Genomic DNA, 26718 nt, shown 5'->3' on the forward strand with positions numbered 1-26718 from the left:
TCATGGTCTAATTTTTCAGTAAGTAATACACTTTATGCATAGTTTTAACCACCTTTTGAAAGACCTTTAAGTAATGATGAATCGACCCATAAAATAATACAAATGTTAGAACCAACATATTATTCTCCTTTAGGCATGGGCAGGAATATCTGATTTATGTCTGCCAAATGATTTGGCATCTGAACAACTGGCAACAAATTCAAAGTGAAACAGCAAAGCTGTGGGCAACCACTGGAAAGATTGGGATTCTTTCCCTTTTCATTTCAACATGAAATGCCATGTCTGCTCTGGGATGCTATAATCTTATTCACTTGTTCACAGGGCAGCAAGTTAGCTACATCAAGATAGTGTGCATCTGCACTGCTTTGCCACAGTGTCATAAAGTACCTCTCTTATTAAGCATTATGCACATACAAGTCCACACTTGATCAAAGTAACCACTGGAGAGAGATCTCACCCTGCAGTGCTCTCCCGCAAAGCTCTCCAATCTGCAAGTTTGCAGATGCCTACCAGAAACTGCAGGGGCTGAAAAGCGAACTAAAAGGGAACCATGACTTCTCCCTTGGTATCACTAATTCAGTGAGCACCACTGCCATACTGCTTGCAGGCATCGTGGAGGTGATGCTGTGGGATACCTGCTTATGGTGGTCAGTAAAAAGATCAGGATACTACATGCTCTTATCAGCAGAACTGATGCATGTCAGCTGCAAGAGAGATCAGCTCCTTAGGTTCCTTCTTAAACCCCAAAGAGGTTGCATGCTGTACGGGACCAGCATTGTGCATCATCCAAAGGATGCATGATAACAGAAGTGTTGGCTGCTTTGGCTGACAGCCACAGCAGAAGGGTGCTCTGCTGCATCTGCTTGCCTCTTCATTGCTTACATTGCATCCCTTTCCATAGCCGCACGCTTTCTTTAAAGTTTAAAACTTCATTAGAAGTTTGTAAGAATGGTCCTAAATACCATCCCTTCCTTGACTTCTCTGCCTTAATGGTCCTCCATACTGGGAGGCTAGGCAGTGGTATTATTTAACTATTTATCCTGGCTTTATTTTTCCTGCAAGCTGTCTTAAGAAAGGTGCTCAGCAGTGAGCATGCATTAGCTCAAAGAAAAAAAAGGCCCTCAGTCCCCTTCTCAGCACAAGACATCTCAGCCTCCCTGCAGGTACTAACTTCTGGACTTCGACAGGTCAGGTTTTACAGAAAACAAATGAGGGCAGATACACATAACCCAGCTGCTGCCATCACAGCCACAGGTCTGCAGCAGCAACATTTGAATTCAAAACAAGGCAACAACCCAGGCACCAAAACAGCTTGCTCCAGCTTTGAGTGCTGCTGTTACAGTGCTATGGGAAACTAGAAATGCACACAAATATTAACTGCTCGTGTTCGTTATCTGAGCAGCAGAGCAATGTCTCTTTTGTCTAGTTTCTATGCAATCGGTGCAGCGCAGAGCAAGGTAGTAAGCTGTAAGCACAGCTTTCCCTGCAGGGTGTTTCAGTGAGGTGAGACCACAGAAAATGGGCAAGGGTCTTGCTAAACAAGAAAGGTGCTAGCTAAAAAGACACGCAACACTGCTGCTTGTAGCTGTCCCGTGTGTTCCTTGTCTTGTTTGAGGTTATCTTTGAATTCAGTGATGAATCGACTGCATCCCTTGCAGAAATGCAGTCCAGTTTCTTAAAGTTGTGTGTAACTGTGGGCTGTTGAAATACCTGAAGAGGGACTGCAATCAGGCTAAAAATGGAAATAAGGTGCAGGAAAGTTTATATTTAAACTCATTATCAGAGAGGAAATTTCTCACAGCCTGACAGTGGTTAAGGAAAACATTATTTGGTTAAAAACCAAGAAACTCTACAAATAGAATAGAGCACTGCTGCAACAGGCAGAAGCAGGGGGACTGCCCAAGGTGTAGCATTTCAAAACACATCCCTGTGAATCTTAAAGAAAGACAGACCTCCCTGGGAAGTGGTATTTTCCCACCCCAATGAGAATGACATGCTGCAAGCTAAGGAAGCCACTAACTTTGTTCTCAAATAGGGCTGGATGGACACAAAGCACTTTAGGAAGAACTGCAGCATTCCCCCCTCCACAGACGTAAGCCTGGTCACACAAGCATTCCCCACCATGCCCCTCAGCTTCTTCAAAGTCTTCTGGGACACAAAAAGAAATCAGAGGCGACATGCTGAAAATGGAAAATTGCAACCTCCTAAAAATTATTAATCACTTCAAATGCTGAAACAATACCCTTTATCAAAGCTGTGAGTGGTGAAGTTGGCACAGCTGCTACTGAAGAGAAACTTGATCTTCGCTGGTATGAAAGCATGAAGTGGCATCCTGTGCTGATGAGATACTTGACCTGAAATTCTTTCAAGGTACTTTTGCCACCTTCTTTAGCCTAAGAGTTTGTGGAAAACAGGAAGACAGAAACAACCTGGGCCAACAGCGACCTGAACCTGAGACACCACGTGGGTGCAGCAGGAGGAGGAAAGCTGTTCATCAATGGTAATTGAAGGCTGCTTGCTATTTATTGGGAGGAAAAACATCTTTAGAACACTGTGCATCCCCCTAGGAAGCTGTAACAAAAATTTAGCAAGTGGGGCACTAACACAGGACTCCACAAACTTCCGTGAGACCTGCAGGCAGCAGGCGTCAGTTGTAAACTCTTCACTGTCCTTCTGCATCACACAGCATCAAGCCCCATGCTGGTGGATAAAGAAAAATGAGCAGAAAGAGGCCCCAAGAGGCACAGTGTCTGTGTCCAGATAAGATCTTTGAAGCACCAGGCTGCAGCTATGTTTGTACACTTTAATTAATCTTAAGAAAGGCAGCAACAGCTAATTTTCTTGAGAGCTGGGGCAAACTCACAGCCCAGCCATTTTAACAAAGGAACACTGAGAAAATAAACACCGGTATCTGAGACCAAGGCATTTCTGACCTATGCTTAAATCAGTGTTTGCAGCTTTATCGCTGTTTTCCTCACAGCCTGGGATGCTGAATTCATTGTCTTCCCCTGCCCGGATGAGGAAGGACGCTGACGCATGGCACAGCCTACCCACTTTGTCACACTCAGCAAACAAAGAGGAAGCTTGCAAAGGCGAGATCAATAACTGGAAGACACAGTGGCAGTTTGTCCCTAGCGCTGGACAGTTAATCCTGATGCACAATCCCCCAGTGAATTTAAAATGCTTGATACATACCATCTCTGGCTGTGATTAAACATCTAATGACACGCACTTTCTGATAGATTAGAAGTATTTGTTCTGTGGCCACAAACACTACATAGAATGAAAAGCCTCCAAGAAAAAGAATACCGGGAGGCTCAAAACTTAAAAACAATACTAGACACTAAGAAATAACTGCCTTCTAACTGTTGGCAGTGCGATGCAGCAACAGAACAATTTTAGGTAACTTCCATAAAAATAGTTGTGTTTGCTACAACATTATTTCTTATTACACAGAATATGCTGTGTGTAATTATATGTCAATTTACAAAGGCAGATGGCAATTTAAAAACAAGCAAACCATTGCCAGTGCAGCAGGATGTTAAATGTGCATTATTTCATGGCTGAGATAGAACATTTTATGAAGTACTGAACATTGATTTTATTTCTGTATATTCCTTGTTTTTGAGAAGATATGCAGACTAGAATTAATGCTAACACCAACATTTCAATATACTACTTAAATCTACTCTCTAGTCATTATTTCTGTATTTCAAATTGGATTTTACGGTCAAATTCAGAAGCAAGGGGAAGCCAGTGTAATACTGTACTTATGGCCACTGCAACATGCATTTTGAATTCCACTGTTTCACACCCACTTACCTATGCATAATTAATAATTCCAGATTCTCATTCTGGTCCAGTTCAGAGTCTGTGGGAGGGAATTTAACCTTGCAATGCTTGTCACAGATTCAAAATAAGAAAAAAGGAGCAAGGGAAAAGCTACAAAATAAGAGGACTGACGATATCAGAATACATACATAAAAAATATAACTTTCCAAGTGTAACCTACATTGCCTCACTCTTTCTGAATGCTCAGAACTAGTTCACGGGCAGCTAAATTATAATTTTGTTTCTTAGATAACAGAAACTCAATTTGATATGCTCAAAGTAACCAGCTCTGAGACTTGGAGCAGAGCTCTGGAGACCCCCAGCGTTCCTCAGGAAAAAGGAAAAGCACAGTACTAGCATGGAGGACGTGCCTGATGTACTAAAAGGCAGATGCCTTCAGAGCACTGTATGTTTAGTCATCTCTTTATCAAACCCTTAACTAATTAAACAATCCTCTTGTCAAAGAGGACAGTCATTGTTTGTGTGACCGATGCCCTGTAAACATAATGGGATAATCTGCCTTTCTCCTTTTTTCCTCCCTCAATTCTTCTAAACAGCTGGGGGATGCGCTGCCTGCTCTCCAGGAAGCCTCCGCTCATCTGTCATTCTTCTCTGTTCGCAGCGCTCTGCTGCTGCACGCAGCATCAGAAGCCAAGCTTAAGACAATAACGCCTCAGATACACCAACAATCAATCTGATACCATGCCATTAAAGAGTCCCCAGGCCTCTGAAGGGCTGAGCAAACAATTAGGAGGGCAAAAGAAGCAATTCCTGGATAGAATGGACAATTAAAACTGTATTGATCTACAAATGGCAAAAGATGCTAAAATGAAAGCATTCCTAGGACCCTCTATTGACTTCAGTACCAGGGAAGAAAGAGCTTGCAAACGATAAAGCTTTGATCAGATGGCATCAGGCTTGCTCTACATCTGCACAGTTACAGCAGCAAAAGCTGTTAATCAATTGTTAAAGACTTAGAAATCACACTTTCAAAGATGATCTCCAGCCCCAGGTACCCAAGGGAGCAGCTCATCTCAGAGTAACTCCATGTGTGGACATGCCACAATTAACAGGAATCAGAGAGGGCAACTATTTTCTCATGTGAAACAAGGACAGTGTTTCTGTAGCATGCAAAATCCAAAGGTTTGCTGGTATGTCCCCTTGCTGTATTCCTGACACAAGGGGGGGGTCTCCCCCTCAGCAGTCTTCGGTGAAAGTGCTCCGGTCACCCCTGTCAAGCCGAGCTGCACGGAAAACTAATCATGACAAAAGCCACTACCTGTCACAGCTCTCCTTCATGAAAGTTTCTGTTTTCCTACTTATACCACCAGCAGCAGTCTAGACTTATTTTCTACAGGAAATTCAGACTACCCAGTATTTGAAATTTCAAATTCAAATGCAGTAGCCTGAAATCAAAATAGATCACTTTAAAACATGCAGATTTTGCAGAACTGTCATTCCCAGGAGAGAAGGGGAGAGCAGGCTGGGTGGGCAGTCCTTGCTCCCATCCCAGGTGTCGCTCCCCGAGCCCTGGGGACACAGGCTGGGACAGTCAGCCAGTCCTCCAGGGAGCTCTGGTGGCAATGGCCACACATGTCTTCACCAAACGTAACTGGTGACAACCACCGTTTCATTTGGTATCAGGAGATTCATACGTATCTACTGGTTTGATTAAGGAGGAAATGTGGTATTTCTGTATGAAAGGGGAGGAGGAGGAGGAAGAGGAGGAAGAAGGGGGCAGTGGGAAGGGAATGTTGAATAAAACCCAAATGTGAAAACCCTTCAGTGGCCATCAAAAGAAAGCTCAGTATCCATCATAACCACCCAGACAGTACCTGACAGTACCATTTCACGCAGACAACAGCAGAGGACGAAGGGCTTAGCACAAGCAGGACAACTCTTATCTTCTCCTGAACAACTCCACTCCATCACAGCCCAACTTTGAGAAGAAATCCCCTCCCCTGCTCCTCCACAAAATACTCAAATGCCCACTTCAGGCAGTGATTCAATGACTACCTTGAACTCTGCTCCTGGCTAACATAGAGAGTGAAACAACCTCACTTCATCATAGATTGACAGAGGCTAGCTAATAAAGCAGGAGTGCAAGATACCTAAGCAGTGTGCACACCCTACCAAGGGACTCGGGGTATTCTGGTGTCCCTCTGCCTGGCTTCACTCAATCCTACCTTGAACAAGTTGTCAATTGGCTTAAAGCTCCTCCAAAGGAGACACAAACAGCGATGTGTCCTGTGCTCAGGACAGAACGAAACCCAGGAGACAGCACGTACAACACAAAGTCTGTTCTTTTTGCACCTCATCTAGACCACAGCAGGGGGAAAAAAAAAAAAATGCAAAACTGCTCTCTTTTTAACCTACCACCAAGAGAGACTTTATAGAGCCATGCTCAAATTTGAACAAGTTCCTCATCTCAATCCAAGTTAAACTCAGCAAGTGTGAAGAAGACATCCCAAACGGAATATATCAAAGCCAAAATTATGCTATCCTAGTAAAATTGCAAAAATTTCTCTATCTGTAACAAAACAACTAGCAATATTGGCTGTAAGGCTTTTTCTTGCTCTCTCCCTTTTTTGTTTTTTCCCTTCCCTGGTGTTCCCTCCCCACCTCATCACTGCAGCCAAGTTTTAAACAATATCCATAAAAATAGCAGCTTTCAATCTGTTCCTGGAGTAGCCAAGTTAATGAGGCCACATGGCATCCCAGGGCACTCTGGAGGGAAGGGTTCAAAATGCTTGTTAGTGCAGCCTGCACTGCTCTAAAAAATGTAAAACATTGCAAACTGGCAAGCATTTCACTTTCTTTCTCCCCTACTCTCTAAGTAAAAGAGTATTCAGATTTCTAAACACATATTGTGGAAAGAATGAAGCACTTCTGGTAAAAGTGAAAGACCCATTTGCCTTTCTAAATTTAAAGATTTATAAATCAATGCAAATCTTCTTCAAAAAAAGCAGAACACTTCTGCAAGTTACACCACAGCAATCAAACAGTTGTTGTAGAAACAAGTACCTGTTTTTCCTGACCTACATTTTCAGGTTGGCAGGAAATCAAAATTCATGTCAAATTACAGCAGATTTTGAACAGACTTGCATGCGCCCTCCAATCTCAGCTATTAAATCTGTTTGAGCCCAGCAAGTTCATTTTTTGTATGAAAGAAGGTACCCTTTTTAAAATTACACATGCTTAGTATTATGTAAATGCAAGCAGGTAGTCTTTTTGTTGTAATACCAAAAAGGGGAATTCATTTTCCATAGAGTTTAGTTGAACTAGAAACATTTTCCTTTCGTTGAACTGCTATATACATTATCTACTATATTTATAATAAAAGCCATGTGGTTAAGCAGACACAACCACAAAAAGGCAAACGAGTCCAGCTTTGTCCTAAAGGCCTTAATATGAAAAGGCTCCCCAGGTAACAGCAGCCTGCGTGGGTCTTATGTTTATATAAACAAACTGCAACCAACAAACAGGCATTTTCTCAGCTAAGTACAAGACAAGTACTTACAGACAAGACCTACAGACAAGTAGGCCATAGTTACAGCACCAGTCCAAGGAGAACGCTTTCATCTCCTTCACTCCTTATCCCATCACAAGGCCATCACCTTCCTCCTCAACTCATTTGTTTCTGTGCGGGGTTGTGTTTTACCTGTTTGAAAGCACAGCCCGTTCCTGGGTTTGGAATTTTGGAAGGGGTCTCGCCCATGCCAGGTGATGGAAAAGGCTGACGTGGGCTGCAGAGACAGGAAGGCGGCTCTGCAGAGCAGCTGGCCATCACAGCCCTGCCAGACCTGTGCTGGACCTGGGAGCTGTGACCGCCCGCAGAAGGGCTTCTTGGGATCCAAGGTGATTTGCGGCTGCAAGCGGTGCTGCACCCAGCCCCTGAGCTACCCAAACCCAGAGCACAGAGGAGCAGCGCAGGGACAGTGGTCTGGCAGGGGGTCACCTCACATCTGGCACAGCAACAGCCTGGCAGGACTCTTCTCATGCCCCTGAGCCACCCTTCCCCGGGAGGGCAGCGCACAGACACTCAGACTCGCAATGGAAACAGTGTAAGATCGAACAGGGCTTATGCCCTGGCTCCCCGTGGTGTGATGAGGGCTGTACCGTTTCCAGGCCTAGCTGGCATGGCACTCTGCACATAAGGACATCAAAGCAAGGCGCTCTCTGATTCCATGACATTAGTAATAGTGATTTGACTGTATCACCTAACTTTCTCCCTATTACTTGCTCCCTACACTGCCTTACTCTTATTACTGTACTCACAGTAAATGCGGTTGTGCTGATGGACCCCAGATTGTACCCCGCTCCTCTCCTTTGGGATTCTGTGACAGAAAAGTCCATTGATCCAAGACAAAATGGACACCGAGAGCCGCAATGGTGGGACAGGACGAAGAAGAGCTTATGTTCACGAGGCCTCAACTAGAGATCACAGCACCACAGTCAGCTTTGGAAATAAAACCAATCCTTCTATTACAGCGGGAGATTTTTTCCCCCCAAGACCACTAAAGCTACTATGCGGAAAGAAGTGCACCTCCCCATCTTGACCTCTGAAAGTTTTATTAGCTGCTTAAGTCATGAACCATCACATTCTGCTTTTGCAACTATCTGATTTAACATAAGCTTGCAAAAACTGTGTGTGAAGGAAACACATTTTAAGTTTCCTTTCTTTTCATGCCCATTTTCAGATCTCTGTAGTTTCACAATGTCCGTATTTCACTAAAATTAAAATCGCTGCATTGCAAAACACATCTAAGACAAAAAGTTTCAATTAAGCCTTTAAAAAAAAAAACCCAAACAACAAACAAGTTTTTCACAATCATGGCAGAAATTCCTTAAAAATGCATCTTCTTCAGGCCGAGTTAAACGTGCTCAAATATGCTGTGTATGCAAACCCCCAAGAATGCACTGGTGAGCAGACTTCCCACCTATTCACATCCATGTGAATCAGAAATTACTTTCAAGTGCATACATTAACAGATGTATTTTTCTCATGCTATCTACACCAGCCAGACCAAGCCTAAAAACCTCAGGGTACCCTGCTGAATTCCAATCACAGACTGACACAAAGTATAAGGAGCCAGACATCCATTAGTGGGAATCTAAACAGCACTATGTTTTGGGAACTGCTGTTTTTGCTTATGTTTTTTGATTTATACCCCATAACTGCAAAACTAATGAGATTCTAATAAAAAGTGGGACATTATTCATTTGTTTCCCCCCCAGGAGGTTCAGTTTATTTTCAACAAGCATGCTACTGATTAAAACAAGAGGTGTTGGTTTTAAGAAGCTGGAACATAAACCTGTTCCCAAACCTGCATGGTCAAAAACAATACACTAGTTTCTGTAGTTTACAGATTCACTGCTTTTAAGTTGTTTTGTTCAAATATATATATTTTTTTTTTACTGGTCACTACTACATAAATGATAAATGTCTAATCTGTATATCAAGTAATTGCACTTAAATCTTTATTAAAAAAAAAGTCAACCCTCTGGTTATTTTGCTTCTTCCCTGCCCCAAACAAATCACTGAAAAACCCTGCACGGATGTAAAACAGAAAACTGTTTGCAACTCATTTTTAAAGACTGAATGGCACTTACAATTGAGAAACTAAATATAAAGGTCCATAGATCATAAAAAATATATATCTATATAGTTCTCCTTACTGAAAAAGCTGTAAGTTCAACCTCATATATTAGACACTTTTAAAAGTGTACCCACTAAACATCAGCATTAGACTAAGTGACCACTTCGAAAATAATTTTATTAGTAATACACAGGTCTGTAGCATGATGGTTAAGCTTCACATCTATAAAGCTTTCCAGAATAATTATTACTCAGCCATACACTTAACATTTTCTAATCTCTAGTGTACTTCACATAATTTGTATGCAACCAAGAGTGTTCTTCACTGCTGCCTTTCATATTCAGTATAGTTCAGATGGTACTGTGCTCCTAAAACATACTGTGTTACATCTAGAAAGACTCTGATCTGAAATTCAATCCCTCAATACAATAGGGTCACTGAGAAATGAAATACTAAACCAGAGCTTTTAAATAGGCATTTAAATTAGGAAATTAGTTCTATAAACATAAAGCATTTAACCGTCCATTTGTTATGGATAATGCAGTAGGATCGCCAATTACTAAAGTCATGGACTCCAAACTGGCAGCGTTTGCTTTCCAACATTACATCAAAACCCTGACTCCACCACGCAAGAATTTTAACTCCTCAAGATACAAAACAGAAATGCACCAACTACAAATTATGGAGTGACAATTTTAATACTTTATTCATTAAAGCACATTCAGTTACTGCCAAGTGGCTACATTGCACCATCCAAATGTAAAAGATTTTGATTGCAGAGGGCAGCTTCTCTGGAGTTTAGGTTTGCCCAGTCCCTTCCCTCCAACTTCTTCCTTCTTTCCTATATGCTAAAAGTTGGCTACACAGCATCTGTGTGACCTTCAAGCATCTCACCCCAGTAAACAGATCACCTGGATGTTTTAGGGCAACAGACAATTCAATCTGCTAAATCTAAAATACCATTTTCTTTTTGGAGGTGATAATTCAATAAGTGATTCTGCAGCATTCAGCTGAAGACGAATGTCCCACAAAGAAAGCACAAGAAAGATAAGTTGTTCCACCCAACTGAACAAACATTTCCTCACAGTCACACCCTCTTCACATAAAAGCAGGAATCTTTTTAAACTCATACTGAACAATTCTAGTGGAAGGTCACAAACAATAACAATGGATAATTAAAACAATAATCAGACTTAGTAAGACAAAAATTAAAAGTAAATTGCTCATCAGTTTTTTCAAACTGTCCAAGCCTCAGTAAGAACATGTTTTGGACAGAAGAGAATTTGAACTTAAAAGATTAAAACAAGCTGCTATTCATAAAAAAAAAAAAAGTCTCCCCCCTTTCAGTACTGTGGGATTGTGGGATTCACTATAGAGCAAAGGGAATTTGTGGGACAAAGGATGATAGAGTACAACAGACTTGCTGAAGAGGTAATATGGTAAAGTATTTGGGAATTATACATATTCTTATGCTGCTAGAGCAATTATCCATCTCCAAATCCAACAAATTAAAAAAAGGAATACAAATGAGGAAATCAGTTTTTGCAACAGTTTTAAGAGGCTTAAATGAACTACCCTATTGGATTTTCTTTTTTAGAAGTACATTATCCCTGAAAAAATACTTCACATTCTTAGCTGTTGCATTTACAAAGTTTTTACATCATGTAAAGCATCTACAGTATGCTGTGAATACAGCACACCTGCAGTAAGCTGGCACAAGGAGATGATGGAAATTTAGAACCAACCAAACTAAACGCATTGCCAAAGATCCTGAAAACATGCAATTCTCTTCAAAGCTTACATCTGCGGGGTTTGGGTTTTTTTGGTCTTATAAAAATATTTAATTTAAAACAATGGAGAAACACAACATAAAATACAGTGTAACAAATAACAACTTTATCTGTGGCACAGTAATTACAGGGCTATGTTAACTGTAATTCTAGAGGCAGTAGCAGAAGTGAGACAGGAGCATTCAAAACAAATTTCAACCTACAAGTGAGACAACCAGCACCGACGCTCAGCACCTTCCTATCTCAGGAACCAATACTGGATTCTCCTGGGAGAGCTCAGCTCTCAGAGGAACTTGGGACTACAACATCCTGATTTAAAGCCTCTCCTTTGGTTAAACTGATCTTTAGACAAAAAGAGCTGCTCCAGACCTCTTCCACCTCCCAAGCCCATGCAGAGGAGGAACCTCCAGGCTGAACACATCTATAGCTTGGCTAACACCTGACTTAGGGCTCACGCCACCCACAGTGCACCACCAGCACTGCCCTGTGCAGCATGCTGAGCTTTCAGCACTCCTGCCTTGAGGATACAAGAATGGGAGTGGTGTTGGGACCACTATTAGGATAAAAAAAGTATAAAGTAAGATAATTTATCTTGAAAATACAGCCAGTATGTTCATTTGGAGTTTTCTGTGAGGAACAAAATCAGATGAAGAACAGCTACTATTCTGCAAAATACCTCCTTCCCCAGCATCACCACCTTCAAAATAGAGGGTGATGCACCGAAACACACAATGGTACTGAGACTAGAAGCCATGAGATGAGAAAGCAAGTGTATCAGGTAGCATTATCTCTATTTTTCAGATGGGAAACTGAAACCCAGAGGGAGACAAGACATTTCCACTACCATGAGGCACACACCTTGAGATCTCAGGATCTTGGGGTTTACTTTTTATTTTTTTAAAGCATTCAGCTTGACCACACAAGTGGTACTGTTATAGCTATGTTGCCCTAGGTTTGTAGTTAAGTATCTTTTATTAAACTATCCCAACCAGGATGGTGGGAAAAATGATGAAACATTTTAGGCAGAGAAGCACATCACAGGTAATGCAGCAGAAGGAGGGATTTTGTGCCATTCAAACCTCCTCCTCTATCCACTGATCATGTTCCACAGGCTACAAACTACTTACCTGGCTCTTTCCTCCAAAAGAGGATTCCCTCATCACGGCTCTCCTTCGCCAGTCCCTCTCCCCTGACACTAACCTTTCTCTATTCTACAAGTCCCATCACCTTTTCCTTTCAGAAATAATTTAATTGAAACTCTGAACAATTGCTCTGAGTGTGCTTAGCTTCAAGACAGCTGCGTCTGTATGAGACCTCTATGGAGGAAAAAAGAATAGAAGTCAGGTTTTTGTAGGAATGCAGTATTTCCTTTTCTCCCGCAATACACTCCTTGGTTCCCTCTATACCCTCCGGTTACGGTAACAAGTGCGGCAAAGCTTTGACAGACGAGAGCTTTCTTAACTACACACTCCAGAGCACATCCATCTTCAACACTGTGAAAAGCAACAGTTCTTTGGAAAAAAACAGTTGGTATGTGGTCATGTAATTAAAGACTGTCATAATTCACACCCACATTGTGGTAGGTTGGTGTTGTGCAGGCATCCTTAACTCTGGCATTTCCTCATTTTAGGCTACTTGCATTTGAAATCTAAATAATGTTTTTATCGTACTGCGCCATAAATTAATTATGCAGAAAAAGTAATGTCTTTAAAAAATAATTCCTCAGAATGAAAACCCAGCTAGATCCCTTGCTAGAATTAAGCCACAATCCCTGGCTCCTCATTCACACACCAGTCCTGAGACAGAAACACATCTGTGAACAAGCTTGAGCACATAAGCACTCTCACTGTGCTTAAAATTAAGCACACGATAAAGCACTACACGCTTTAACAAATCAAAGCTACAGAGAAAACGCACTGGGCTGAGATCAAAGAGAAGAAACTGTAAAGTAAATGGATTCAGAAAGGTCTTAGGCTGACAAGCCAGGCATTCACACCATTAGAGGTCCAAATGCAGTCTTTTTCTTTCTCATTCTTGCACCAGACAAATGAAGAATAATATTGACGCCATTAGCAATAACTGGGAGATAATGGCATTGTTTTCCCTGCCGATGAGGCATGCCTCCGTGCGCGGGTGTATGATGGGTTAGTCGCTATGGAGCTGGATCAAAAGCGGTTGTTAAGGGAACAAGCAGGAAAGGTAAAACAATGGCTGAGATAAGAAGCATCTCAACAAATATGCAACAAGACTTCTGGGTTTATAGCTGCGAGGAGGCAAGAGTTTGGCCCCCACCCTAGTGATGCAGTCACTTTGCCAAGGCTGAGCAGCAGGAGATCAAAGGGAATGCTGAAACCCTGGAGGACCCCAGCCCAGAGGAGGGGGAGGAGGGCTGGAGGGGTGGCCGGAGACCGCCCAGGGTGCAAGCGCTGGCAGGCCAGGCCAGGCCAGGGCTGCACACCGAGGGACCGGGCTGCAAGCAAGGACAGCAGCTCCCCGGCCAGAACCCAGGGTTAGCAGAGCCAAGCAGCCTTCCCAGAGCAGAAAGAGAAGGTGGTGGTGAAAATAAGACCTCCACGTATAGACCTTGCACCGCCTTTGCTCTGTGCGCTTTGTGGCAATCTGCTCCAGAGCGGCAGGCACTGCCCACCGCTCCATGAAAGACAACACATCAAGATATGGAAGGACCCCATGAAAGCCCTCTTACAAAGCAAGATTTCTTGAAAGCAGCCAACTTCTCCGTCACAAAATCCTGACTAGCAACCTTCACCCAAAAACTCCTCCTTTCTAGGAATTAATGACAAATTGTTCGCCTGCCCTCGCTAACACAACTGCTCGATTCTCACATGGCTCCGTACAGAGGGTGCACTCAGCAGCGTATCATCTGCTCCTGCAATTCATAAGCTACAAATTGAAGAAACACACCAGGAGCTAAAATGAGTTTCCGAGAACAAAAACAGCTGGTAAAGAAACAAAAGCCAAATATTCTCCTGGCTGCTGGCTGCATTTTTTTTAATTTAGCTTAAAACAAAATGAGAAAAATCTGCTTGGAACCCAAACAGTCTCTAGCTGAAAATGTGGTGTCTAGCCTGAAAAACAGAGGCTTGTGGACACAATGCCAAGCAGCACAGGATTCCCATGGACCTGGTGTTTCTCAAGCCCTTAATGTGGTTCAACTTAGGCAAGTGGTTTTAGGATTCCCAGTTTAAAATCTACAATGAACATCTGCAGTTCATTCTAGTTTCTTATTTTATTTCTTACTTCTCCAACCAACTCCAAATCATTTTATGAGTTCTTGCAATCCGGTACTAATCAGTTACTCATGCTGCAGGAGTCCCCGCTTCCTAAGAAGGTCTCCCTTTGCACAAGAAGCCAAGCTGTGCATTTCGTCAGACGTATTTTGCCAGAAACAACAGTAACTACCTGATAAAGTAAGAATGCTTGGCAGTGTTCAACGCGTGATTACAAGACACAGAAAACTTCTATCCTAATATACAGCACTAACCATTTTCTACACCTCTCCTCTTCTATCAGACTCACCACATTAAATCGAAGGTGACTCCTCTACTTACAGGACTAATGTAATTTCCCACTTCTGAGAAGGGGACTTGACCAAGTGGCTTCAGGGAAAACTTACAGCTGGATGAAAATTTCTCCTAAGGAAGGAATTCCCATATGACAAACAATACTGGGTTAAAACCTTTAATGAAAGTGTGCAAAAATTAGACTGTCAGTATTTGTCCTCTGCACATCAGATCTGTTAGATGAAATGCTGAGAAGATACGTCAGGCAAGGGCAGTTATTCTCTGAAGCGATTTTGACTTGGTAAGAAGCACTAATACACAATACAGATCATCTCTTTACTTCATTGCTCTTCTTGTTTAAAATACAGGTTGTCTGAAAATGAGACCCCATCTGCCCTCGCGCTGTGCACAGCACCAACACGGAGACACTCTGTAAGAAGCAGCGTAACTACATATTGTCTTGCAATGGGAAACCCCGCTTGAGAGGCAGCTAATCAGAAACGGGTGGCTGAAGCAGACATCCTCCTCCTCACTCCAATGTAGATCAAAACCACAGGTGTAGGGTAATTCCTGCTCCTGGCTTCCACAACAAGGTTCACTGCATGTAATACAGAAATCCAGTCAGTGGAGAACAATAAAGTTTTCAGGGATCCAGTTAGCCTGTCATTGCTCACCCTGTAACAAGCCTCTAGCTCCCTGCCATCTCCTTAAACTTTGCTGGTGAGCTACAGACCTGAATAGAATAAGGAAATTAGAATGGTTTTGCTCATAAATGTTCTCCTGCTGCTAGTGGATGCAAACGAAACCTTGCTGGCCTCACTACATACATGGGTGAACAGGGAATGGACAGGGCTGCTTTTTTGCAGTTTTTAATCTTTCTGCTTGAAAATCTCAACTGCTTCTCTTCCCAGAGTGTGCTCAAGGTGAAGCTTGTACCAAGATGAAGAGCAACAGACTCAAGTTTCAACCAGAGAAATTCTGATTAGATATTAGGGGAAATAAAATTCACAGGAATAGCCAAACATTGGAACAGGTGCCTGGAAAGACTGTGGTATCCCTTCCTTACAGGCCCAAGGGGTAGCAAGGCCCTAAGGAACCTGGTATAACTGAAGTTGGTCTGGCCTTGAGAAGACAAGACAAGGGTAATCAATCTCCAGAGGTCCCTTCCTGCCTAAATCATGTTGTTATTTTATGATCTTCGTTTATGACTCCCCATATTTACCACATGGGGTTACTGGATGGGCAGGATGCAGTATTATCAACACAGATAACACCTGGCAGCTCATCTCCATTGGTGATCCTGTACCAACAAGTCTGTCACAGGTAGACTCAGAGAAATCCCTCTTTTCATTGTATTAGGCAAGTAGTTATCAGACCACATCTCTTCTTTGTGTGGCCTCTTCTCAGCTGTGATTGTTCAGTTAGGTGTTAAGGTCATTCTGGGCAGGCTACCTAAAATGCAACTCAATCTTTTTCTTCTGACCGGCAGAAAATAAACATTCAGCACATTACAAAAATACACCTCCCACTGTGATACCAGCATACAGCTATCTGTACCTGGATTCAAAGGATGCGATTTCTTCTTTTACAGAACTCCCCTGCTTCTCATAAAATATAGATTATAGATACAGGATGTCCAAAGATAACACAGACTCACTATCTCATGTATTCAGTGGGACACATCACTGCAAAACATTAGCACAAGCACTTGGGAGACCTACAGTGGCAAGAGACTGAACTCCAAAAAATGAAGTTCAGCTTACCCTTAAGACTCGCCTTCCTGATGGACTGCCTGCACCTCTCCCCCTCAGCACACTGCTACAGCTAACACAACTGGACACTCGTCATAAAGCATCCCAGCAGGACATTCACAAAGGCCATTAATACTGTGCATGCCCGCACACGCATGCGCATGCTGGCACACAGACACTGCCTTAGCCTGAAATAACCCCAAAGCCTCTGACTTCTCTGGTGTGCAACAGATACATTTGACAGGACTGGAGAGTGGGCAAAGAAAATTAATTTTGTTAAGAGAGGGCTATAAGGATCATTTGCAGCTTTGATTTATTTGCTTGCTGAGTCTCAGAAACTACACATTATTATTATTATTTAACATTATAAGCTTATTTTGCAACTATGACTTTAGTTACCCATTAAGCACTCCTGTTTGTAAGCCCTGTAGGTTTTAGGCTCACCCAGGGTGTTTTAAATGTTCCTCAAAGGTGAAGCGCCAGGAGCTGCATTCTTCACCAGGAAGCCTCCTCCAGGAGTCATCTTCCAGGAAATCATCTCCCTGTGTCTCCAGGATGCTCGTTCCTGCATCCAAGTCAAATGGTCAACTCTGGGATCTCTACTAAGGAGTTCTCCCCCAATTATCCAAATGTTAGGTCCCACTGAGACCTGAAGGCTCTGAGGGTACACTGTCATCATTCTGAAGGCTTGGACAAAAGGATAAACAAAGCCATCACCAGCGTAGCGTTAAAGGACTCTAAAAACCCCAGGTTATAAAATAATGACAACAGCAATCACTGCAGCATTGAATTTAAATACTTCAGTGATGGAATTTTTCCCAAGAAGAAGAAAGGAGAAATCACTCTAAGACAGGATGTATGTTAGTAAAACAAGTAAGTGTAAGTCATCAGGAAGAAAGAATACTCTTCTTTTACATTCACATCATCTTCAAAAGCAAAAGGGGTTACAACTAATTTAGCCTTTTTGCAAATAGACATTTCCCAGAATCAAATTAGAAGCAAACAGACAGAAAAAGACAGTGTTTGCGATCTAATGCACTGCATTTTTTTATCATGCGTTTAAAGTTATTAACAGACTGTAATCTGCTGTAACTGGGTTTGAACATGTTTTTCTGAGTCTTCTAAATCGATTTTGATTTTTAAAAAATCTTTGTAATGACCTTTCTGATGGCTTTATACAGATAATCTAAAGTCATTGTCCTGAAGTGACATATCTGCATACAAGATACATCGCCCTTGCCAAATGCATTAATAATAGTTAAATGACCCACTGCCCACTATAAAGAAAAGCATGAGCAAGAAATGGGGAGACCCACAACTGTGTGGTCCTGTCACATGAATCAGAGCACACATACTGCATTACTCTGATAGACAAACAGGTTACAGCCCCCTCGAAGAGCCAGTGAGATCATGCCTGAGATCATGTGAAATATGCAATCACTGCTAGGAATCATCGTTGACTTTACTGTCTTCAAAAGCAGACTCCTTCAAAAATTTCAACATAAATGTCTCAAATTTTCAGGGCAGAAGCAGTTGTAATCAGAGTTAAATATCCACACTTTCCAGCACATTCTCATCACCATATCAGATATTCAAATTAGCTACAGTTCTGTACATCTTTCAATAAAGCACAACAGCTGAAGAGGATCCAGTGTGATGGGAGGCAGCCAGAGCACTGGCTACAGAACGCCCTTCCAAGACATGAAGCCCCAACCTCGAACCCGGGAAGGATCAGTATGGTCACAGCTTGAGTGGCTGGCTCTGTGGATGGGGAGGTGTTCAACTCACTGAAGGACCCTGGACCATCACTCGCTAATCCAGGAGGAGGAATGCCCAGAGCACTCAACTCCCTACCAGGAACACAGCAGTCACAGGCAAGTCCATTTAAAACACCACATCCTGTTACAATACCACAAAATCCTGCTGGGCAGGGCACTAAGCTTTAGAAGATGGAAACAAGCATTAGCCATTAGCACTTCATTCCACAGCAAGTCTCACTGGGTAGGAGAAACAGGTCCCTCTCCGGGGACTCCATCCCACAGCAGAGGGTACACTGCAGGATAGTGCTACAACCTCGCTACTCCTCTCGACTCCTCCTGGGTCAGAAGATCCTCCATGTCAGTGCAGACCCCTCTTTCACCCACTGTCTTCAGCCAGGGCTAGTGGATATCAGATGTCTCCCACACACCAGCTCTCACCCAGCTCTGTCTGCAAAAGAAAACAAAGGGCCTTCAGCCCTCTGTGTGAGTACCCCTACTGCAGCATCGCCCCAGATTCAAGAAAGAAGGCAGAAGAGGGGAAAGGCTGACAGTGGGAGTAGGAACACAAGATTCATGCTGAATACACCACAAAGGCATCAATGTGTGTAGCAATGCTGATACAACACGCATTTTAGAACGACTGCATTACTGAGCTGCTGGTGCATCACTCATCACCATTGCACAGAAACCCACAAAACTCAGAGCAACAACGAACAGACTTCTTACTGGATGAAGAATGCTGCTGTCAAAAGCTGCTTTGGGGGCAAAACAGCCAAAGACTAACAATTCTGTTTTCACCCTTCTGAGTTTCTATTCAACAGAAAGCTATTATAATTAAGAAACCTTTGGAAAAAAATCAGTCAGAAGCTCCTATTTCTCTGCATAGCTCACACGACAGGTACAACTTCATCCTTTGGGCATCTTTTACTGCTGTCTTTGTCGACTTCCTAATGACATACCTGGCTTTGATGAGGAGATCCATCAGCCCAAATGGTGGATAAAGATTCCCTTTCTTGGGACTGAAGTACTGGTTGCCTCTTTCAGGATTCAAGAGAGACCAAACCAATGGTTCAGATGTGGTCCTATCAGACCAAACAGGAGAGTGGGCAGGAGCTCACACTGGTTGCTCATGAAATAGGACTGTTGAGGGAACACAAACTACACATCATTTGTGGTTCTTACTGACTGTCCTAGGAGTGGCAACACTGCAGCTAGAGGACAAATATCTCATCACTATCAGCTGAGCCTAACAATTAGCTTATAATGCTCAGCTTCCAGGATTTGGAAAGATAGGCACTGGAGAAACATTCCTCCAATTTCCTGTTTGAATAACGCAATCCTCACTGTCTGGACCTCACAGTCAGAATATCATGCTACACCCGGGCCAGCTTTATTATTTCTTTCATGCTTACTGTTTACATTTTGCCTTTCACCCTCCACATGTTTTCTATCTAGAGCTCTTGAAGGTAAGTCATGAGCTTTAGCTATTGCACAATGCAACATCTCCAGGGACCTTTTATATACTCCTCCAGATGGTTGGGTGGACAATACCCTTCTTTCTACATCATTTACACTCTCAAATTCTGATGAATCCAAGTCTGACCAAATTTAAACAGATATAATTGTTTGCTCTAGCTTCTTTGTTTTTTTCATGCTGGAAAAGGTTGGAAACTTCTTGGCAATATGCTTGTACCGCGTATACAAAATGTCACTTAATTTGCCTGGCAACACTGCTATGGTGGTACGTTCTCAGTCAGTTGCACTTGTGATGACAATAATGAATGGTATGAAAACATTTAGCTATATTAGGGAATCAGAGAAGAACAGAGCTGGAAGCGCCCTTAAGAGCTTGTCTAGTCATTCTCTTATGCCTTAAGGCAGAATCAGCTGTAGCTCCTCCATTTTCAACAGATACTTATCTAAATCCAGTCTTAAAACCTTTCCAACACTGATACTCGACAGCTCACCAAGGGACTTAGTTCCTGTCTTTCATTATTTCTGTTCAAAGTGTACAGGAACAACAGCTTACTTTTCTTTTAGCTTTCACATAGCTAACAAGCGTTATAACATCCTCCCTTGTCCAGACTGAATCATTCCTCTTCCACCTCTTGTCTCAGATCTCATCTTCTGGACCTCCAAATTGTTCAGCTCTGGCTCCTTAATTAGCAGCCCACAGTTTTCTGGAAATGCTACAGCCCCACCTGGGCACAGTACTCCCCACGGAGGCATTACCATGACTCATTGGCATAGCAGGCTTATTTCATGTGTTTTAAAGACATCTGCATGCAGTTGTCCCCTCCAGCAGCAGGACGTTGAGAGCTATAGTAGACCACTGAGTAGATGAAACTCAATGAAGCCTATACAATTGCTGGCTTGTCACTTGTCTCCCAGCCTGAAAACATGGAAATTCTGGCTTAAATGCAGAGCCTTGTTCTTACCATAACTAAACTACTCCTCTTTTTAGGCCATTTCTCCACTCTCTTAAAAGGTTATTTAAATTCTATACTTAGCATACTAGCACACTCATAATAATTCCTCCCAAACTTAGTTTATCATCTTCCTCCCTACAACTGATTTCTAGTTCTAGCATATTTGTACATCACTAAAACTTCACATGACCACTGTTGTTTTCTAACCCAGAAACAGTTACGTCCACATTTAATAAATTATATGACACACAAAGTATAATAATTCTATGTACTGTAATAACAATGAAGTACATGGTCAATTATTATGTTCTACATGAAGAGACATACACTTTCTAGCAGTTTATCTTAATTTTTATTATCTGTGGCATTACATTTTTTTTTTTAGCACAGATGTATTTTTAGAGTGCTAGGGAAGAAAGTACAAGAGTTAAGACAGTTTTCAAAAGCAATTCAGGAGACTTAGTTGGCAGTCTGGAGTATTTTTATCATCCTGCGTGCTTCACTAGGAATGGTGTGTTAAATTAATTTCCAGTGTACTTCAGAGCAAATGTTAGTGCAATTATCCTGCCTGCTAAAAGCTTCTCATGGTTCATGACAAATTTTACCACAGTATTTTATCATATGATAGCGTTTTGCAAGCTGCACATGATTAAATTCAGTTATGCCAGTGAAGGTGCAAAACAGCTCCACACAGCTGGGATCACAGAGGTATCTGGGCAAAATTCACCAAAAAAAAGTCTGTATGTGAAGTAATTACAAGATTTTTCAAGATCCAGTGTGCACTGAAGAGCCATTCTGTTGTAATTCTTACCGAATTTCTCCAACACCATAGAGGCAGAGTACTTTGCTAAATAAAGCATGACTAAGAACCTACTCAAGGTCACATTAATAAATGGATAGGAATAGAAAGGAATTTGAAATAAAATTAAAGAAAAAAAAATCAGGAAAAACAGAAACTGCAAGCCAGCAGCAAACATGCTTCCAAGAGATCACCATAAGTAAAAGAATCACTGTTATATGAGTGATTGGCTCCTTTCTTGCCAACTGGAGTTAACAATACAAATAAACATTAATGAAAGGAAAAAATGCATCTGCCCTCTAAGGATGGATGGTGTATCAGCAATCTCCAGAACAAAAGAAAAAGCTTAGCCAGCGGGGACATTTTAAAGAAGCACAAAGCATTCAACCAGCCTGGATTCCATTTAATGCAATGAGGTTGTAAGCAAAGTTTTGGGAAGCTGTGCCCTGTACAAGTGCAGGTCCCAATAAACCATGAGATCACACCTCAAGCCTCAGCTGTGGATAAGCAGGCACAGAGCTATTCTGCTTTCATATTAATAATACTCAGTCAGAGGAAGAGGCTTCTACTGGTGTCTACCCCTGTGATAATGATGGGGAAATAAAACCAGGTAGGTTACTGAAAAACAAGGATAAAAGCTTTAGCAAGCAAAGAATGGAATTATGTGGTGAGTGATCCTTTTATTAATCCTTTGGTAAGAAGGACCACATACAACAAATGTAAAACACAAAATGTATCTGCTTTGTTAACAGTTAAGTAGTATGCTTTTGTTAATTTTTTCTTGCATATAACAAAATTGGTGGTTCTCTGAACAAAATGTTTGAACAGCCTTAGGAAGCTGCTTTTGATGACTATCTAGCAAGACAGCATGAATTGACACAGTTCCTTATTGCACCAAGTCAGCATTATACCTACTCCTACATAATTTCAAATAAAAAAAATCCTAAAAGCTTAAAGAAACATTTAGTAGATATATTTCCAATTCCAAATTAAAATGTTTCTGCAGCAATGAGATGGTGTTATGCCTTGATCAGTCGGGAAACCAGCACAAAATCAGCTATCATTTTTCATCTTTATAAACGAATAGAAAAGTCACAATAATACAACAGTTGTTCTTTTGGCCAAGAATAACAGATTACTAGTGGGTTTATAACAATAATTGGGAGTGCAGGGGGAAACAACCCTTAGAAAATAAGCATGTCATATCAGCAAAACGTTCATGCATCTTTCATTCACTTGGGTTGTTACAGACCTGTTTGTTTGTAAATGATAATTCAATCCCACTCATGCTTATACGACTACCCAAAGGTAAATAAATGCATCTCTGTACAGCGTTTGATCTCCATTTCAAGAAAAAGGAAAATTACCAAACCAATGGTCAATAGGATGTTGTCTTGCACTCCTCCTCCTCAGCAAATCGCACAGGGACCTTAGCATTAAGAGATACACAGACTAAGTGAAGAAATTAAAGCATTAAGTGAAGGTGTTAAGGTAATCTGAATATAGAAAGGATTGTTATGGTAATTAAGAGGAGGAAGCAGTCAATTATCAACTGAAAAGTTATAGTGCCAACCTAAAAAAAACCCTGAATTAAATTAGACAGCCAAACTTGTTTTCATAAATTAAAGACAGAGTCTGTATTTGAAAGCTTAAAAGATTTTTTTTAAAGTATATTACAGAAGAATTTTCAAGGAATCATCTTGATACAGTTTGAGCTTCCAGATGGCCTCCCTCCTCCCCAAGTACATAACATGGGTGCGCACATGCTTACACATATTCTTCCCAAGTTTACATTCAACTTGATCTGAAAGGAGGAAGAAAAACTTCAAGGGAGCAGAATGCTTGTTAGTAACGGCAGCTATTGCCACACACATGGAAGAAGGCAGAAGGAGTGTTTGTCACCCGCCTTCTGCCAGGACAAGATCTCACCCCTGACATGTTTCTCACACCAGGGCTGACAAGTGACGGTGCCCACTCATCAGTAATCCATACCTTGTTCAAGAGGAGGAGGGGGTTTTAGGCCAAACACACTTACTTCAAAGGAAAGGAGGCTGCAAAAAGAAAAGGTGTTAAGCTGGTCTTCAGGTACAGTGGAGTTTTTGTGCTGCCTTTGTACACTGACTATAACTACAAGACTCTACAAAGACTGATGTGCATAAGTTCAGACCACAGTTTAATTTAAAAAAAAAAAAAAAAAAAAAAGAAAAATCTATTTCCAGATGCACAGCATGCTCACCAAACACTGCAGTGCTGTGAAGCAGCTGTTCTTTAAGTGGCCGCCTTCTAAAGAGAACATTATGTTCTCTTCCGCATGAGCTCAGAGAAACCAGGATTTTTGCCCCTGCTAAAACCACATGCATGTAGACCCCTTCCAGGCTACAACTTTTATGTATCCTGAAATGACTTCCCAGAGCATTCTTTGAGAACCCTTTGGTTAACATGAACGTCTCAGCCAAGAACGGACTTTTCTGGATCTTGCTCATTGACTGTTACTAAAAACTGTACCAACTCATTTTTCCAGCCTCTAGGAATACCGCATGCAACTTTTTTTTTTTTTTCTTCTTTAAGGACTTTGCCCCAGGATCACTATTAAAAACTACTTCCAGACTTGGGAAGAATCTCGCATATAATGCCTTTCCAAAAATACCAATATTAGATTATCACTGTGCCCAGTGAATAAACTGATATCCCTAGAAAAATATTTACAAAACTGTGCTTAGGAGTATTACAGAAACTTCACAATGTTACTGAAATCTGATCAACACAACTTCATCTAAAGTTAACTCTAAATCATACTGTTTATTCTTACCAACTCTCACGATTTTCATGTGAATCTTGGAATATTTACTCGAGCTCCAGCTCAGAATCATACTGCTGTACAAATCTCAACTTTTATTTGTTTGACAGAACAAGCATATAATAAATGAAATGTGTCCTACACATGCGGGACTGGAAATTGTCATGGCTGTGCAGTAAATAGTATTATCTTGCAATCAAGTAAAAGGTTTTAAAAATGTATTGATGGTATTTACCAAGTTTCAACACAATTTCTTCCAGTAGGAATTAACAGCTGGTATGACTGTTTTAAGAAAGAGAGGGTATGTGAAAGGTAAAAAAAGCTTTTTCTGTTTTGCATGTCATCCATAGTGGTGGCGATGCGACAGCTACTTGAGCCAAATCACAGTCAGAAAATAACAAGCATTTTCAGGAGCATCTGACTGGAGAGCTTCAACCCTATTAATTCCCTCCCTGCACTTACACTTAGGAAACTTCCTGACTTGCCCTTCACAAAATTTAATTCCTACTGCGTGTAGACTGGCGGGAGTCTCACGTGGCCTCCAACAAAAGAAAAGTCCCTTGTCCTGAAGGTTGCATGCCATCAGTATTTGAGAATCCCACAGACAATACCAGTGCTTGTGAGCAAGGGACTGGAAACGTTGTCCTTGTACAGCTACACCTCCTGCAAACAAGGTATCACTAAAGAAAAGTAATAGTTTACTTCACTTAAAACTTCTGTATTTACAGACTCGGCTGCCACTCAAAGCAAATGATGCAAGTGAAGTTCTTATGGCAATCAGTAGTACAGTTAATCTGACTGTAATCAGAATCACAGTCATCATGGTTCATTAGTTCGTTGTTTTTAAGTAATATTTTAAGGATTGTGCCATTGAAAACTGTAGTTATTTCTGTACCTAGCTCAGTTCATTAACATGGGCAAAGAACCTCAAGTCCCATTTTCCACCTGCAAAATGAGAACAGCTACCTTCACCTTCCTTCACCTGGTGTGTCGAGGGTACAGGGTACCAAGGAACACTGCTAGAGCCAGACCTTCCAAAGCATTTGGTGCCAGCACCTCCTGTTGAGAACAATGGTACTTGCTGGCTGCTGGGAGCATTTGAAAGTCTGGCACAAACACATTAAGGATTGTTGCATCACTCTTTTCAAACTGGGAACTTCAAAGTCACTTACATGACACAGGCTTTGTATTCCATTCAAATAAATATGTATTTTCACTGGGCAAAGACACATTAGCTCTCATATGAGTACAAACCTAGTGAGAACACGCTGCAGGCACTTTCCTCTATACCAACCTGGGCAAGGCGATTCCCAGGAGAAGGGGGTTAACCTTAATCACACATGAACGAACGTATGTACCTGCGCCTTCCCTCCCTTGCAGAGGGCAACTGCGGAACAAGAGTTCGCAGGTAATGAGCATCCCCCATCACACACACTTTTCCAGTGAAGACATGAACTGAATTGTCTTGCTTCTCTATGGTTCTTTCAAGACCTTTTACAGAAGCAAAATTCTAGCTCCCTAGAGTAGCAAATTTAATTTCAATTCATATCTGCCACACAGCTTATGTAGATAATCTCAGCCAATCATTATCACTTCTTAAGAAATATTACCTTATAAAGCAGAAGTAAAATAGATCAGTAAAAATAAAATAAACTGAAAGGGAAAAATTATTTCACTATTTAACCTTGTCAGCAAAACGAAGAAATATTATGTAGGCAGCTAAATATGGCACCATGTCTCAAGGTTCAGACAACACCATTCCTCTTGCTGAAAGCAGTATTATTTTAACACATATGCTAAAAACAGAGGTGGGATATTTTGTCTTAGTAAGCATTTGCTAGTTGTGTGGACAGAAAACACTCTAATGAAGACAGAAAAATAAATTAATTACACATTCACCTCTTCCATTTTCCCCCAGTAATCTACTTTTAGATGTCAGTGCAACACAGAGGTGAGTTTCAAAACTAATACTTTTTTTTAATCCTGAAACACTTTAGTACTGAGTTTGTGACATGACACTTATTTTCACAAAGGAAAATATTCCTAGTATTAACAATAGATTTACATTAGAAACTGGATGCTGAGAAAAACAGAAATAATATCAACAGCTTAATTCTTTATGGTTTGGATTGGCTTCAATAAATTTAGGATTTTTTTTTAAGTGATAAGTGAACCACAGACAGGTTCATGAAAAATAAACCTTACTGGACTAACTGAAACAACTAACTTTGATTTTTAATACAACTGCAAAATTCAGGCACAACATCATCCTACAAAATATTGCAGTTAATATTTATTTAGATTCTTTTGGAAAGATGCTGTTGTTTGGCTCCATCTTTCTTACACAACTCTGAGCAACGGGTAAATACATTAAAAAATTGTGCAGATTATCCTTATTCAAATGTTTTGGCAGAAGTCCATAGAAACAGAGAAACCCTGC

At 41.4% G+C, this 26718-nt stretch overlaps 1 protein-coding gene across 29 annotated transcripts in view; it reads right to left on the reverse strand.

Annotated features, from left to right (window-relative positions):
- EXD3 (exonuclease 3'-5' domain containing 3) overlaps positions 1-26718 on the reverse strand; it is a 297113-nt gene that overhangs the window by 241491 nt on the left and 28904 nt on the right. For 2 of the 29 annotated variants that reach the window (XM_069770631.1, XM_069770642.1), the window contains 2 exons: positions 19213-19335; positions 18567-18701 (listed from right to left, as the gene is read on the reverse strand). The exons of 25 other annotated variants lie outside the window; for them this stretch is intronic. The gene's annotated coding sequence lies outside the window, so the exon portion shown is untranslated. Of the gene's footprint in view, positions 1-18566; positions 18702-19212; positions 19336-22848; positions 22867-26718 lie in introns of those variants that run through there. 2 more of the 29 variants (XM_069770632.1, XM_069770637.1) reach the window with 2 other exon arrangements.

This window comes from Haliaeetus albicilla, chromosome 26, assembly GCF_947461875.1.
Source record: "Haliaeetus albicilla chromosome 26, bHalAlb1.1, whole genome shotgun sequence".
NCBI classification, from domain to species: domain Eukaryota; kingdom Metazoa; phylum Chordata; class Aves; order Accipitriformes; family Accipitridae; genus Haliaeetus; species Haliaeetus albicilla.